We start from the raw sequence: 15199 nt of genomic DNA, 5'->3' as shown, positions 1-15199 counted from the left end.
TCGCAAGCTTCCATCTTCCCTTTCCTGCTGTTCTTTAGAGGTCATGACCTGTCATTCGTGTTTTTCGTGCATCCACATCATGTGATATACATTCTCGCATATAGCTAAGCAGTCAACCCACTAGCGAAGCAGTCACGCCACGACATCCCGATAGCATCTTGCCGTTTATGTTATGACGAGTATTACGTGCATGACATGGTGTTCACGTCACGGCTATCCTTTATGTTCATCATACACTCACATAATGCGACCCAAGTTTTGCTTATACCAAGCAACCACGAACGCTCGAAGACGTATGAGTACAGATAGATAGATAGATAGATAGATAGATAGATAGATAGATAGATAGATAGATAGATAGATAGATAGATAGATAGATAGATAGATAGATAGATAGATAGATAGATAGATAGATAGATAGATAGATAGATAGATAGATAGATAGATATCGAACGCGTACTGGCGTTTCATCGTGACCGGCTTCGGAGGCCTAAAATTGTCACACGCGTTATCGCTGCAGGTCGCGCCCGATCGAACTGGAGCCTCCTAGAGAGCTTGCGAATGTTCTAATCAAGCTGCACAGCACACACGACGCGTCTGGTTGAGTACTTTCTGAAACTGACGTAGGCACAAGCGATAACACTAGAATGTGCGATAACGCATGTGTAAATGCCGACGCGTTTCACCCACAGATTAGATTTTCGAAGACCGGTGACGTACAGTGCTCGCCGCTATCATTGAGCTCTGTGTTTCGTTCCACTGGGCATGGGTTCACTTAGCGTTACTGTACACAGCTCATATACAGTGACTCTAGGTTCGCCCAATAAATAGCGCTAGCTATGCCGGTTTGACTACTGCTTTTTTCCAGCGAAGCTGTGTCAGTCTACCCTGTGCCGTCGTCGTAGTAGTAGGAGGAGGAGGAGCAGGGGGAGGCGTCACGCACGTCACGTGATCAGATGGGGAAGGAATAAATAAGTAAATAAAGCGAAATCATAATGATGATGCTCGAAATTGTGATGATGACTTTTTGTACCGAACGTCTTTACTATCATCATCATCATCATTATTACAGCTTGGATGTCTAACGGCTTTCGTGGCGTAGAAATGGCTGAACTTTTTTTTCGTTGTCATTCATGTCATGATACGTGCCATACATGACATGTATGCCATGCTGCCATGCATGTAATGTATGGCATTTTACGTGGCATCTGGTGGAGGCGCTCCTGCGTTATGCTCCGGACGCCCCTGTGACTTGAACCAATCGCACGCCGCGGAGACACTAACACCATTCTGGATCATCGAGCTAGCCGCAGGCACCAGATTGCCCCCGCTGATTGCCCAGATTGCCCAGATCCAGATTGCCCCCGCAGTGCGGACGCCCAGCGGATAGGCAACATGGCGACGAAGACAGCAGTCATACGATGACGACGGCCGCACATACTCGTACGATGACGGCCGCTGTGTCGCCTGCGACAGTGGTCACACAGCAGCCCAGGGAGCCAGCGAGCAAGCTCTCATACCAACCTAAAGCCTTACCAGTTCCGATGACGCCGCTCGATCTTCTTAGCACTTTTAAAAAAATTCAGCGACGATTACTGCACTGCCCAATGCGAATTCTGAGCGCACCTTCGTGTTGTGGCAAGGCCAAGTGTGTTTGAAGTTTTGGCTTTCCGCAAGGTATCGACTACGCCTTAAATCGTAATTTTTGGGAAGTAGGACAGCACCCACTACGCCGTTATTCGTCTTTATGCGAATAACAGAGGTACCCGCTACACATCTGTAAGGTATTATGTGCACTTTCTTGATACTGCATGTGGCTGATGATAATGAATAATTATGGCTAAGCACTTTGCAGTGGGTGGCAAGCATTAAACATCACACTCGTTGCGCAATTAACAATGTGTGATGACTGGTTGTTAGTTTGGTTGTGTTTAGGCAGGTACAAAGTGCACCTTCGTAGACTTCGTCAGGTCACAGTGAAGTTCTAAGAAGAGCTAGGTGATGCTTTGACGTTAGCAGAGCTATGGATTTAAACGCACATTATGGAACCAAGGCCCTCCACTGTGGCATGCCTCATAAGTAAAAAATTACCTGAAATAGAAGTAACGGAGACCAATAGGCGCGCGCGATGAACGGATAGACCGTTGAAGGAGCAACCGCAGGTGGATGCGTGCCGTGTGCAAACCAGATAGTCTGCAAAGGGAACAACCGCGCGAGACATGCAGGCCGTGTGCAGAGATACGTTCCGTGTGCAAACCGTTGTCAAGGAAACTGACCGTCCTCCTCGCTCTTGGGTCAGTCTTCAGTGGTCTTCTTACTTGATTTCGTGGTGGCGTGTTGGCGGTTGTGTCGCGCTCGGAGAGTTCGACAATCTAGGAACTACGCCACGATGCCTTCGATACACACGTATGCGTGGATGAGCGTGTGGTGCTGCTTTTACGTTTCGCCGCACCCATCTAGTCTGGAGCTGGTCTCGACGCCGCGCTGTATATCTCCGGCGCAGTCACGGCACTGCGTCGCCATCGCCTGAGAATGGCGGCCGAGTAGGCCTATCGGATACATGATTTTAATTTGACTCTAGGCACAAATTGGCGCTGAATTCTTTCAAAAGTAAGTGATCGCTCTTTATTCTGTCGTACCTTTCGCGTGCGCAAAATTGATCGCGATTGCCGGTAACGGACTCGATCGTGTTGTATATCGCGCGCACGAAATGTATACACCGCGAAGGCCGGCTTGGGCGTCAGCTCGCCTGTGCTTTGTGACCACCTGTATATTGGCCGCCCTTGTTTTCGGCCGCCCGGACGCTTGCTCACCGAGGATTCGCCGTGGTGATGAGCTGCAAGCTCGCGATATTGGGCAGAGGCCTCGCCGCTGTTCTGCGACTCGTCCAAAACGCATTGCGGTCGCCAGCAACGAGCTCGATTGTATGTCGCGCGCTTGAAATGCACCGGCATGGGTTGGCGGGTGCTTTAGCTAGGCGACTTAAGCTGCGCTTCGGAACTCTTTGGAAATTGCCGCCAGTACCATGTGCTTCTTCGACGCTCGCTCGCAAGTAGCTCGCAGCCGTTCGCGGCGGCGGCCCTGCTTTCGCACGTTGCACTGTTGCTCGCTCGAGGATTTTCGTGGAAATTGGACGCCGTTACCGTCAGCTTCCCAATCGCTTGCTCGCAAGCAGCTAGGCGCCGTTCATGGCGGCGGCCCCGCGTTCGCTCGCTCTTCTGCTCAAGGTTCGCTGGCGGCAGCGACGGGCTTGCTCGAGCTGTACGACGCCGATCGCAGAAAACTCGTTGACTCGTTGGCGGCACGGTGGTTGGCGGCGCCTCGGCGTGATGGCTGCGGCTGCCGCACTTGAACTGTTGCGCTATGTGGCTCGAAATGCGTCTTTGATGATGTATGTCATCCCGGTGAAATTATTTACATGCCATATTTAGACGTGTGTTTTTATTTCACCTTCGTATTTGCCATGTGCGTGCGTCTTCATCCTCTCTGTGACATGTCGCTATCTGCAATATTTTTGTGCTTTGCAGGGGTGAAATTATTTGCATGCCATATTTCAGACGTGTTTTAGTTCACCTTGCACGTATTTGCACTATGCATGCGTCTTCACCCTCGCTGTCATGTGTGACTAACTATGTGCAATATTTTTGTGCTTTACGGGATGCAGCCGTTGTCCACAACGAACAGAATGCTGTGTGCGCTGACACGTACAATGCCTGTCATCTATCGCTTCTGTTGGAGCAGCTTCACAAAAAGGACTGCTCAAGATATGAAAACGCGACTGGACCTGTATTGGACATTTTGAAGTGAATTCAATGAAAGAAAGCAGAAACTTCATATTTATAGAGAAAAAAAAAACGTTTCATTGTCCCACTTTTGTCTTTCGTTGTCGCATTGACTGCGAAAGCAGTGACACACGTATGACAATATTTTTTTGCGTGTTCTTTTCCGCGGCATTTGTTGCTCACCGCGGAAAGAAACACGCGAAAAAAGAATTAAGCCTTGCGGAGAGTAACTGTAGAAAACCATGTCGGGGATAAAAAGTTCATCCGAATGGAGTATTTGAGTGAACCGACCGTTCGTCTGACGAGGTACAACTGCGGGGACTAACGGTTGCCCGGTAAGCTGTAAATGTGAGGACTAAATGTTAGTCCACGGAGGTGATCTTTGGGGACTAACAGTTGCCCGGTAAGATGTAAAAGTTAGGACTAAATGTTAGTCCATTCAGGTGATCTGTGGGGACTAGCAGCTGCATGGGGACTAACTTTTAGACCCAGTGCCGTTAGTCATTAAAGGAAATAATGGTCGTGACAGCCCCATTAGTCCCCAAAGGAACGAACCACACACCATTTTGCCTTAGAGTGTACATATATCTATGTTTTGAAACATCAAGTCCCAACTTTAAATTTATTTGGCATAATGCATTAAGTTTTGATGATGGATGAATTTATTTCTTACAGAAGTTCCCATAATAAAACTATGAGCATTAGCTCACACTATCCATCGCACCTTGTTCTTTTGTTGATCAAGACAGGGCAAAAAAACAAGAGGGCAAGCTCACCTGCACTGTTTTTCTGCGCCATCTTTGCCTACATACTTCAAGAATAAGTATGCTACACGCTAAGTGCAAAGCGCAGAAGGAAATATTTAGCAGCATCTTAATTTTGTATTTATTTTGTGTTTTTTTTTTCAAGATGTCTGCAGTACGAGAAGTGGAGTTGTCTTACTGAGTGAGACATTTCATTTTTATGCATGTAAAAAGCCTAATGGACGTTGTTACAGTACGAAATATGTATGTTTCATTCCGCAACCACCTCAGGGTCGCCTACAGATAGGACACCATGCGTAAGCGTAGGCCATGCGTAGCTAAGGAAAAGTGACCCACGATCCTGCATATGTATCGTCGCGGCTATTCTAAAGGTCGCTTAGAATTGAAGTGCTTCCTAGGGGCATACACGCAGCCCCCAAACAGCAGCCCTAATATGACCGGATTTCCTGATTGCATGTGTTGATTCTAGCCGAGACTTGGCTAAGAAAACAGAGGCATCACGTCGGGTGACGAACACGTAAACAGATATGGAAATATTGCGTGGCAGAAGAGTATAAACGCACCGGGTGTCACACCATATGAATTGAGTAACGATTAGGTGGGTTAAAAGACCCTGAAGCGGTTTTGACGATTTTGGCCAATGCATTGAACCCGCAGGGCAATTCGTAAGACTCATTTGCAGACCGATTTAAGCTCTCTGCATCAAGTGCACTCTAAGAAAAAAAAAAGTCACAAGAGGGTCACAGCCGTGTGACTCTCTTCGGGCGTCCATTTGACCCCTTTTGGAAGGTAGATGAAGAGAAAGAGAGTTAGCATTTGGGCTGGAGTCACGAGACTCTCCTGAAACGCGTTTCGATTGGCTTCCGCGATGAAGGCGTCGTCGTATGCGCCATACGTATCGCGCGTTTGCCGTTCGGCGCCTTTCTGGCGCGGTGGCTCGCCTCCCTCGCAGACGGAGCCAATCGGGCTGGCGCCGCGCCTCGGCCTCCTCTCTCAGTCTGCTCGGTCTCTTGGAATGCGTTGCGTCGTAGGGATGGTAAAATCGATCAACGATTAATCGATTAATCGATTAAAGGTCCACAATTAATCGATTAATCATAACCTATTTGTGCATTTCGATTAATCGAATTAATCGATTAAAACTATTCGATTAATCGATTACGGCATCCCCCACTCCCGCCCCCAACCTCGCCCCTTGGCCGGAGCGCATGACTGCGAGGCGCGCTATCCTGAGACGCAGACCCTGAACGCTATCCTTAGACGCAGGAAGTTGCAAAGCCGAATACAACTACATTTTCTGGTTCTATTTGGGATGCCGTCGATCGCGCACTTCTACGCATTTGCGTTGCACTGGAGAACTAAACACCGATGAACTAAATGCCTTCTCAGTTCAAGACATACTATAGTAACACTGTAGTCGATCGCCGCACCAATCCGAACCCACTTGAGACTTGGCACAGCATGCGAACTGGCCTAGATCATGTGTTTGACGTTGCAATGGAGTATTTGCCAATTCCTGCAGCGTCAGTATAGCATCCGAGCGCCTTTTTTCGCATGCTGGATGTGTGGCGACCCAAAGGAGGTGTCGGTTGTCGCCCGAGCATCTCGGGCAACTGACATTTCTTCGCTCAGTAGAACAAAGCATGTGGTTCGAAGCAGCAACCCCATGAAACAAAACAAAAGGGGACTGTTGAGAAAGTAAGCAGCATGTGGATTCGCCAACTTTCAAAAGAGAAGTTTATTCTTTTCTGTAAATTTCATACGTTCCAGCGCATCGTCTTGTAGCTTATTTTGTTCGTGTTTCTTTTTTGCCGCGCTGCTTCATCGTGTTGCCGCATAAACGCATGTCTGCTTACATTTGGTAAACGAGTAGTTTTCGTCACCTGTAGTGTCAATCGCAACTTTCTTTGTATTTTATTCAACCCTCAGACTTCACTCATTTCTTGTGTAAGTGCGGCATTGTAATATGCGCTGCTTATTTACTCACTGGTTCTTAGTGGCGTTCTGTTTTACTCTTTGGCAAATAAAATATTGTTTACCAATGAAAGAGAGAGAGAAAATAAGGCAGAGAGGGTGGCCTGAGCTAGTACGCTCCTGCCTGCTACTTTGCACCGGGGAAAACGCAACGGGGCAAAAAGAGTGATGAAGTACGATGATGGGGAGATGATTAGTTAATCCTTATATACATAATAAGACACGTTTGCTAGCGTAAAGTGGACAACGACGCTAGTAAACATCTTTTATTTGCTGTATACCAAATAGCCCAACTGCCCGTCTTATAGGGTATTTATACCATTTTCATAATTGTTGAGCTAACTTTCCTACGATGCAGTTAGCCCAATAATGGCAGCTAGTCACTTCTTCAAACAGAGTGTTCAAGCGTGGTTTGCTTGCGCTGGGACGCGGAAAGTGTAAACTCGGCTCTCTTGACACGAACACGCATAATAGACAAACGCCAGCACGTGCAACTACGACCTCGTCAAACCGAGAAAAGATGACTTGCTTACTAGACCGAGCGTCTTATTTAATTTCTCCTCGTCTCTCTTTTACCTTTCTCGGGATTTCCTCACCCTCCGGCACACTGCATGTTTCACCTGCGACTTTCCAACCAGTGTGGTGCCCGAACGCGCCTCCGGTTTCGATGAGCTCGAGTAGGCAGGCTTCGAGAAAATGCGACCTGCTGCCGAATAGTCCAGGGATGATAGCCACAAATGCTTGAATCCGCGACATCAACCAACGACGACGGGCCCCTTGTGTCCAGTGTGCGAAAGTGTGAATTTTCGCACACTGCACACAAGGGGCCCGTCGTCGACACTTTCGAAAGTGGAAATTTTGGATCGTCAGCGCGTCTAATGAAAAGATTTGGGCCCATATTAAACACGAACGATGCCTCTCAAACAAAGAGATATCGGTTTTAAAGCACCCATTAAAAATGTCGATTAATCGATTAATCGATTAAAACAGTCCACCGAAAGCAATTAATCGATTAAAGGCTAAATCGATTAACGATTAACGATTAATCGATTAAAAATTTAATCGACCATCCCTATTGCGTCGGTAGCGCGGGTTGCGTCAGTTGCCTGTCTTGCAGTTTTGTGTTCGAACAAAAATGCGCATCTTCGGTTGCGTTGAGGCCAGGCTCCGTGCTCGAAGTCACGCTTGGAGGGCGGAATATTCATGGAGATCCGGACACGGACAACGTGCGCCCGCTAACCGTGAGTGTACTGCTTTTGTAGGTACTAATTATACAGCTTTAGCTGGGCGTCTGCAGCAGCTCTGCAGAAGTTATCTGCCAGCCATTTCCAACAGCAGCCTGCGTCCGCGGGGCTGTTGCGGATGCCCATACTAAAGCTGTCAGTCAGGGCTGGGCAAAGATACTTTGAAATTGTATCGCGATACGATACAAGATACTCAGGCAAAAAGTATTGGAGATACAGATACAAGATACTGCCGCGCTAATTGTATCCGATACGATACTTGGCAATTGTATCTTAAGATACTTCGATACATTCTCAAATTTGTTATTATAGATCCATACAATGTAGCAGCAAACGCCTATACACAAAGATATCTCCTTGAAAATTTCTGAACTGTGATTTATTTAGTTTCACTTGCATGAGATGTCTGTTAGTATCTCAAAAGTTTTGCCCTTCTTGTTCAAAGTACACTAGTTTCCTTCCAGAACAACTTATTGGGGCTTGTTTTAGCTTGTTCACAGGACAACTCTTTATACACTTCGCTGACAGCAGTTCTTGCCTGTCATTTCTGTAATTGATGGGAGTCACTGCTCAGCTTGCCGACCAGCTAGCGGGTTGCCATGTAATCACAATAACGTCAATAAGAAGCCTTCGCACGACGGCGCAAATACCGGTGTGGACTTTTACCTTGTCCGTAAAAGACAGTTTGCACAATACCATATATCCGGACAGGTGTACAGCAGCAACAACGCTAATAGCGACTTTTTTTCTTCCTGGGGGGGGGGGGGGGGGGGTGGGGAGTGGCGCGGGGACCGCATGGTGTATACGGGACTTGCAACCGTTCGCTAGCGGCCCGGCCGGCACACGTGACCGTCTCCGTTCCATTTGTTTTTGTTTTCTAAATAAGTATGTTAGTGAGCTACACAGACATTACTGGTCTCAAGCATTTCTTTCGTGAGGAACACGTGGTCACCATGTGCTGAAACATAACCGTGGAACAAAAACTCTATATATATTTCAATCCGGTCCAGATTTCACTCGTTATGTACATCCGTATCGTTGTTTCTGGAATCCGGACTCAAAATCCCTTTCAGAAATGACCTATATACGAGATATGTCAAAGGTCTCCTTTCAAATGGCAACGTCATTTTGTTCAAACTCTCTCCGACCCCACCATCTTCATTGTACCCGGGCCTTTGGAGCTAAATTTCGCGACTGCGGCCCGCCGGCTATAAGCTGAGTTTGAGACCCCTGTTGTATATGTAGATGACGTAAACCTGCAATGAATTTCCATGTTCTACTTAGCTGCTGGCGTAAGGGATTTTTTGTTGATATACTCACTAACGTGCAATTTTTTAGCAATTTTTCTTGAACGAGAGAACATGTGCAACACAGAAATGTTTCAGACGTATTGCGTAGCTGCACGAAGCATCGCAGGAGACCGCCGCTATTCGCGCTATTGCCGCTTATAGCGATTGCCGCCCTTTACGTAGCGATTAGTAATAAGAAAAAATATTTAAGAAGGCCTAAAACCGGAAAACAAATATAAGTAAAATAGAGAGGTGGTTGTTTATCAAACATTCACATTGAATGAGTACAGAAACACGATACAGATGGCGCCCTTAACTGCTATGATCACGAAGTATCGTCAACTTACCTGTTGAGACCAGGCCCGTAGCCAAAAATTTTTTCGGGGGGGGGGGGGGCACTTGCTGAAAACCTTGACTATTTGAGAAAAACACCTATTTTCATTATTTATTTTTGGTATAACCACCTACTTCACCAAAATTTCGGGGGGGGGGGGGAGTGGCCCGGGCCACTCCCCCGACCAACCAAGACCTTAGCCGCCCCACCCCCCCCCCTCCCCCCGGCTAAGGGCTTGGTTGAGCCAATGTGAAATTCAGTGCCTATGGAAAATTGCCTGAAACGGCTCGTTGGGACGCTCATGAGTAGGACGGAGCATTCAGTAAAACAACGTTTCTCGAATCCCCTTCCTAACATCTTTAAGATGGCTCTTCCATTTTTATAGTGCAAACTCAATTTCGCTATTTTCTTAAGCGGTAAGTAGAATATTTTGTACTGTATACTCAAGGCACGCCCACATAATAATGTATTTGTTTTCAAAATCGCCTTGGCAACGTGTAAATGTGTAAACAGTAATAGAAATAAAGCAGACAGTTAGAAGAATAAAGCAGCAATCTTTTTTTGGGGAGCGCGTTACAAAAGACATAGTGCAGTGACCAGACCGGAAAAACAGTGCAGAGGCGTAGGTAATGTATGTGACGCAAAATTACAGCTAAGAAAGCACTTGTGCCTTGTGATAATAATCAAATTATGATTTTATAAATTCTTTGAATAAATGCAGATGGAGGAAAAAAATACCGTGCGCCAAGATATTTTCTGTTAGGTAAACGCTTGCTCTATTAGATTTAGCATCAGTACCTGTGGTGCTAAAGTTGTTAGAATCTTATTTGCATATAAGTTAATTCATTGCATGCAAGTCAAACTTATATCCTAGAGACCTTTTAAATTGCTAATATGTAAAATCCACGCGACGCGAAGCAACCCCATTCTTGCACGCATCACATTTCGTTACGGATCAAGACGCAAAAGAATCTGCAATCGACACTGTAACAACATCAGAATTTGCGCGATAGACGCCGTACGCAGTGGAGTACGCGGCGCAGGACAGTGGCTATGAGCAAGTGTAGCGGCATTGGAGCAACTAAAAAGAAAAGAAATCGAGAAAACAAAAGGTACGTGGGCTGGGCATAGACGTCCGCGTGCTTGTCTTCCTGATCTACCCTCACTGGACGACTCTGGTGTAAAAATAACGCCACTGCCCTTAGATTTATTCAGATGGCTTAGTGACACCAGTACCAGCTTGAGGAGCGGAGTTTGGCAGCGATTATTGTTTCGCACGGCTGCGTTGCGATAAAAGTATCTTGTATCCTAAAATACACGATACATTATCGAATGTATCGGAAATACAGATACAGATACTCGTCTTTCGAGACGTATCGCGATACAGATACAAGATACCCAATGTGTATCTAAGATAGTATCTAAGATACATGTATCTTCGATACTGCCCGGCACTGCTGTTAGTTAACGGGTTGACACCGTTATGCGCATTGCTGTACAAGCTCCCATAAAATTAGCGATAACAACGTTTCCATGAACCTTGAGTGTGCCGCGTGCTTCCGCGCGTGGGAACGTGAAAAAAAAGCCCGTCTATAGAACGCTTAGATGTACTATATATCATGGTTTTTCTTGGCTTAAAGGCGGTAGTTTGAGGTGCAGATATGGTAGAATGCTTCCAGCACGTACGCGTTAGTCACTTAAGTTGGACACGCCTCGCCAGTAAAGCGAAAAAGCTAGAGACTTTCGACGGCGTGCGTTGTTGCGGCCGCCGCCGTGCACTTTTTTCCTTCGTTTCTGTTTGCTGTTTTCGTGGTTGGCCAACATCTGCGATGACGCTATAACAGAATCAAGTGAGTGTACGTGATTGTGGGAGTTATGTGCGCTAATTCTAGCATATGACGTGTTTGATGTCGACGTAGACGGCGTCCGCGCGCACTAAGTGTCGTTCGGGCGCTCGTAGTCGATTGTCTTCGCTGAGTATTTAAGGATGGGTTACGTTTGTAAGACATGCGGTCATTAACCGCTCACGGCGTGCCCCTGACTGCCGTAGGATGTGCATGGGTGTCGAAATATGCTGGCGCAAAGCCGTGCTTATTCTGAAACCAAATTTTGAAGCGATTTCTCAGCAAAGAAGTGCTTTCATTCGTGCATAGCCAGTGTCTATTGCGAAACGATGTCACCGCTGCCTTTTACGTGAAAATTTGTTTTCGTTCGGAAATTATTTCGAGCGAAACACTCGTGTCAGATGTGTGTATAGTAACGGTTTGTTGAACAAAGGGTGGTTTTAAATACAAGTAAGCAGTGTGTATGTTGTGGTTATTTTCAGAATCCCGGATCACTTCTTCCGCCTCTTCACTCCAGTTGACAGCCACACTCGGGGAAACGAAGGTGTCGCTTGGTCTGGCGCCTCACCGCACGTGATGGAAAAATTAACAGCGGCGTTCGCCCTGTCAACCGAACGAGGCAGTCGGTCCTACATTTCCTTTGGTTGGACAAGACGACGTAGGAAAAGAGGTGAGTGGCACCCACGCAAAGGAGCTTAAACCAATTTCGTTTGTTGTTTAAAAGAGCCTCACGAGATCTTGTGCAGCAAGTTTGTCGCCAAGAGACGTGTTACAAAAGCTACTATTTGCAAGTTGTGTTTTACACGATAACGGCAAAAAACTTGGTTCCTTACCATGCCTGTTTGCATTTGTTGTTTTGTTGTGAGCCTTCATTATGTCCGTGTGAACTACTTATTGTGTAGATTTTGCAAACTTTTACTGCAATTTCATTTTCTCATCATAATATCACCTTCTGCTTTTCAGATACCGTTTTTATGGTGCTCACGCTGAACAGGAGCGACAGCCTAGCAGGTCACAAGTCTGATGCGTCCAGCCGTCACCACTTTTAAGTGCGAATGCACTTTATAAGCGACCCTGAATCCGCCGTCATCCGCGCTCCTCCTCCTCTCCCCTAGCAACGGCGCGAGGAGCGGAGAGGAGCGTCTGTAGCAACGGCGCAGCGACGTCACGCCCCACGTGACTGCGCGCGCTCCACCCTCCGCTCCGTGGCTGCGCGCGCCCCGCGCATTGCCTGTGGTGATGAAGGCCGGCGGCGAGACGCCGAACGAAAGCGTGCGAAGCGAGCCGAGCACCCCGAAGCCGATCTGGCGCGGGGACGCGCGATGCGTGAGCGAGCGCGGGCCCTCGAATTCGATCGGCCGGACGCGCGCTTCAAGCGAGACTTCCTGGACCGCAGCTTCGGATATAGCTGCGCGGTGTGCGATCGACTGTGGTTCGACAACAACCTGAGCCCCATCTCGGGCGTGCGCAACGCCGCCAACAAGTTGAACGCGTTGCGGGTTCTTTGGAACGAGTTCGGAAGACAGATCATCATCATCAGTAAAAGTGCTTTGCACTTAAAAACGGCCAGACCTCCGTGGGTCGGCTGGCGCGTGCTCTCTCGCTGCCGTTTCCTTCGCTCGGCTCTGCAGTTTAGTCGCGCGCGCCCCCTCATAGCATCACCCCGTGCTTCGCACTTCCTCATACTCCCCTTCGGGGAAATGCGGGTTTTTTTTTATTTATTCTTGATCATAAGGAATAAAGATTGAAATATGATGCCTATTTCTGCAGTTTATTTTGCACCATATGACGCTATGCACATCAGTCACACATTTTAGTTGGCTATACTCATACAAGCATGTAAATGACGAACACCTAAACTTCTTAATTGGAAATCACAGACCATCTTTTCGCGCTTTCTATATTACTTTGCTGCGAAAGGTGTGTTGTTTTTACAAGTTTTATTCAAATGATGCTAAAATTGAATTATTCTTTTTTTTGCAGTCGCTGGCCAGAACGGCAAGTATTATTGGACTTGCTTAAAATGAATACTTTACTATTTTCAACAGTAGTGGCGCGAAAGTAGAGCAAGGGTCAAACGAGTAGCTTAAAATAGTTGTGGAGTCGCTTGAAGCTTCGATGTGGGTCACTTGACCCCCATAGGAGTGTTACCGCCAAGAGTCGTCTGACTCCCTATAAGTGGTAACGTGATCCTTCGGATAAGAGTCCTTCCACACTTCCTTGAGGGTCAGGGAACTCTCCTAGAGCGAGCCGACCCTGACCCACCAAGAGAGTCACCGTGACTATTTAAAGAGCTTCCTATACGTGGCAAGTCAGAACTCTCCAAAAAGAGTCACGTATACGTTTTTTTTTTCTTAAAGTGTGTGTAATTTATTACAAGTGTTTAATATGCGAATTGCTACAGATCGCAGCGGCGCAGCCGAACGAGTTTTCAACTTTCCATGTCCATTCTACGTAGCATTGTTCCATGATACGTAGCACCGGCGACCTATCTGATTCTACGTCACTAAACCTTCGGTAGACAGCGAACGTCGTCTGATGTGCTGCGACGTGCTCCGTGTTGACGTGATCTGCGTGACAGTGTTTATCGCGAGGTTTGTTTTTTCTCAGACACCACGAATTGCACTAGCAGCGGTGCGTGCTGCAAATCTAGCGATTTGCAGCACGCACCGCTGCTGCGACATTAAGGCATGTAAAACAACTGGCGAGCGGCGTCGCTTAACCTCGTTGGTGCAATGAGCGTCGGACTCTCTCTATCCCATCAACGCCAAGATTCACGCGTTTCCGGCTCTAGCTTCACCCCTGGAGACACAACCCTATCGTTGATACGCTTATCGGTGGTCGTTCTGAAATACTTTTTGTTTGTACGCATACTTATTGGCGTTTGCAGATTGCCGGTGTAAAGGAGAATAAAATAAGAATGAATGGATGGATGGAAGGAGCTGTAGCCTTTTGATCGGGTGGTGGCTCACGCCACCTAGGTGTAACACATAGTGAAGTGCTAACTCTAGGTAGTGAAGGACTCAATTCCACTCATCGCTTGATTTTATCCAAGAGTCAGATTACCTCCTCTTGGTTATTTTTACCTGTTTGGAGTCTATTTCACTTCACTGTCCCTGAGCCTAAATGTTTTGAGAAATTCAGCCCCATTGCTTTGGACTGTAGGGTGAAGCCCTTTACAGAAAAGTATCGGTTGTTCATCCGTTTCCTGCTCTACACACGTATCACACCGTGCGCCCATCCCTCGGTACGTCTTAGTCCGCAATACTACCATTCTGGCATCGAACAGTGAGCTACCCCGAGAGTTATCGTAAACCTTTCCTTTTGCACTTCCCTGCTTGAAAGTTCTGTAAGTTTCCAGTGATGATTCCGAAAGCATGCATATCTTCCACAGGCCCCTCTCCGTTCTTTAAACCCAGGGTTGCCATTGGGTAGATTTGAAAAGGAGCCAAACTAGCCATATCATTAAATATTAGCGCCAAAGTTTAGAAAAAGGTATTAATGCCGCTTCGCGCTAGTGGTGCTGGCCGGCGGAGCTGGGCAGCCTTCGTTATTTCCGAGTTTTTATTTTTGTGTTTCTTTCTACCTCCTTTTCTTTCTCTTTCTCTCTGTTTTTCTATCTTTTTGTCTCTGTTCCGTTCTATTTCTCTTTTTTTCTCTGTTTCTTTCTCCGTCTTTCTCGCTCTTTCTATCTCTTCCTTCTCTCTCCCCCTTTCTCTCTTTCTCGCTTCATCTTTGTTTCTCTCTTCTTTTATCGCTCCCTGCTTTTTCAATCTCTTTTTGTGTCTGCTTTTGACTATCTCTTTCTCTCTCTGTCTATTTGTTTCTCTGTCTTTCTATCTCTTTTTTCTCTTTGTTCCCTTTCTTTCTCTCCATTTCTCTCTCTCTCAATTTATTTTTTTTCTATTTCTCTTTTTCTCCTTCTTTCTTTCTCTTTCTCTGTGCTTGTTTTCTCACCCATCCGAGCT

The sequence above is a fragment of the Rhipicephalus sanguineus genome, chromosome 6, assembly GCF_013339695.2.
Source record: "Rhipicephalus sanguineus isolate Rsan-2018 chromosome 6, BIME_Rsan_1.4, whole genome shotgun sequence".
NCBI lineage: Eukaryota > Metazoa > Arthropoda > Arachnida > Ixodida > Ixodidae > Rhipicephalus > Rhipicephalus sanguineus.
This window is presented reverse-complemented; position numbering follows the sequence as displayed.